Source organism: Rhinopithecus bieti, unplaced genomic scaffold (assembly GCF_001698545.2).
Source record: "Rhinopithecus bieti isolate Rb0 unplaced genomic scaffold, ASM169854v2 scaffold_11488, whole genome shotgun sequence".
Lineage (NCBI taxonomy): Eukaryota > Metazoa > Chordata > Mammalia > Primates > Cercopithecidae > Rhinopithecus > Rhinopithecus bieti.
The window spans coordinates 1,532,249-1,534,666 of NW_016806879.1; positions in this window are offsets into that span (position 1 = coordinate 1,532,249).

Genomic DNA, 2,418 nt, shown 5'->3' on the forward strand with positions numbered 1-2,418 from the left:
TTAAAGCCGAGCCCAGCCAAGGATTTGTGCCATCAAATACCTATGAATTGAGGTTCCAAGATAAACTTGGGACTCCTGGGCCTGTCAGAAAGTGATGTTCTTTACTTGTCACAGGTCAGGAACCTTGGACAGGGGCTGTGTGGACAAAGGTATGGGGTCAGTTTTTCCAAGGGGCTTTTATTGGCTCCACAAAGTCAAATTTGATTACTTAAAGGAAAGCACACCATTCCCGTAAAAGCCTTGGTAAAATAACCAGTTTCTCCAATTGTGTCCTGTTACAAACGAAAACAGATTCTTATTGCACTTATGCAAATAACTGTATTTCATAAGTTAAGAATACTCACACCTGGGTGCAGTGGCTCACGCCTGTAATCCCAGCACTTTGGGAGGCCAAGGTGGGTGGATCGCCTGAGGTCAGGAGTTTGAGACCAGCCTGGCCTACATAGTGAAACACCATCTCTACTAAAAATACAAAACTTAGCCAGGCATGGTGGTGCATGCCTGTAGTCCCAGCTACTCGGGAGGCTGAGGCAGGAGAATGGTTTGAACTCGGGAGGCAGAGGTTGTGGTGAGCCAAGATCACACCACTGCACTCCAGCCTGGGCAACAAGAGCGAAAGTCCATCTCAAAAAAAAAAAAAAAGACTCACAAATAATGTCCAAATTCTGTAGAAATCAGATAGAGAAAAACAAATATGCTCCAAATTTTGTTCATAGGAGTATACTCAATTGTTAAAAGCTGTAAATAGCTTAAAAGTTTTCTTGACTTTGAAAAACAAAACACAGGATCAGCAACGTTTTAAGTGTAAAGTTAAAAAGATCAGTTCAGACACCTATTAGTTTAGCCCATGCAATTAATTCCTGTTCTGCTTGATTTTCATGAACATTTCAGTTCTCCATGAGTCGTGAAAGGTTTTCCTCTATTCTGATGTGACAGTCTCTAAAGTTATCAGAAACCTGTATTCAAGAGTACCTATTGGAGTTTGTTTGTTTGTTTGTTTTTGAGATAGAGTCTAGCTCTGACACCAGGCTGAAGTTCAGTAGCACGATCTCAGCTCACGGCAGCCTCTGCCTCCCAGGTTCAAACAATTCTCCTGCCTTAGCCTCCTGAGTAGCTGAGTAGCTGGGATTACAGACACCTGCCACCACACCCAGCTAATTTTTGTATTTTTAGTAGAGATGGGGCTTCACCTTGTTGGCCAGGATGGTCTCAATCTCCTGACATCATGATCTGCCCACCTTGGCCTCCCAAAGTGCTGGAATTACAGGTGTGAGCCACTGCACCTGGCCTAGAGTTTTATAGCTGATTATAAAACCACCTTCTAAAGAGGACCAAAACAAAACAATAATTGTCCATGGATAACAAAAAGTTTTAGGGCAGCTATAGTCAAAGACAAAATTGACAAGGAAATTTGTTACCTCTGTGGCACATAATAATTTAACATAATAATTATAATTATTACTGATAATATACATTAAGTCATATCAGAATTATAGGAGTTTCCAAGGCCAGTGGCAGTGGCTCATACCTGTAATCCCAGCACTTTGGGAGGCTGAGACAGGTCAGGAGTTCAAGATCAGCCTAACCAACATGGTGAAATCCTGTCTTTACTAAAAGAAAATACAAAAATTAGCTGGGTGTGGTGGTGGGTGCCTATAATCCCAGCTACTTGGGAGGCTGAGGCAGGAGAATCACTTGAACCTGGGACGCAGAGGTTCCGGTGAGCTGAGATCGTGCCAATGTACTTCAGCCTGAGTGATAGAGCGAAACTGTCTCAAAAAAATAAAAAGGAATGGGCGCGGTGGCTCACGCCTGTAATCCCAGCACTTTGGGAGGCTAAGGTGGGACGATCACCTGAGGTCGGGATTTTGAGACCAGCATGGCCAACATGGTGAAACCCCATCTCTACTAAAAATACAAAAATTAGCCGGGAGTGTTGGCAGGCACCTGTAGTCCCAGCTATTTGGGAGGCTGAGGCAGGAGAATCGCTTGAACCCAGGAGGTGGAGGTTGCAGTGAGCCAAGATCGCACCACTGTACTACTCCAGCCTGGGCGACAAGAGCAAGACTCCATCTTTTAAAAAAAATAAAAAGAAAAAATAATTATAGGCATCTCCCATAATTTTAGAACACATCCAATAACATATTTATACAAATACAGCCCAAAGAAAACCAAACACCATTTTATATTTGACAATGTTTCCTGTATAATTTTTATACCCAGTAAGCCAAATATGTCATTTTTGGACTTTAGGGAACCTATTAATAATATCTTAAAGGATTAATTAGGTCTGAAAAAGACATCATTTATAGTTTGATTTTGGAACTTTGTCAAATATCAAAGGTTATCACAGGCCATTGTTAAATAAGTCATTCATTCAACCAGTGATAACTCAAGGATTTCAAAAAAAAAAAAAAA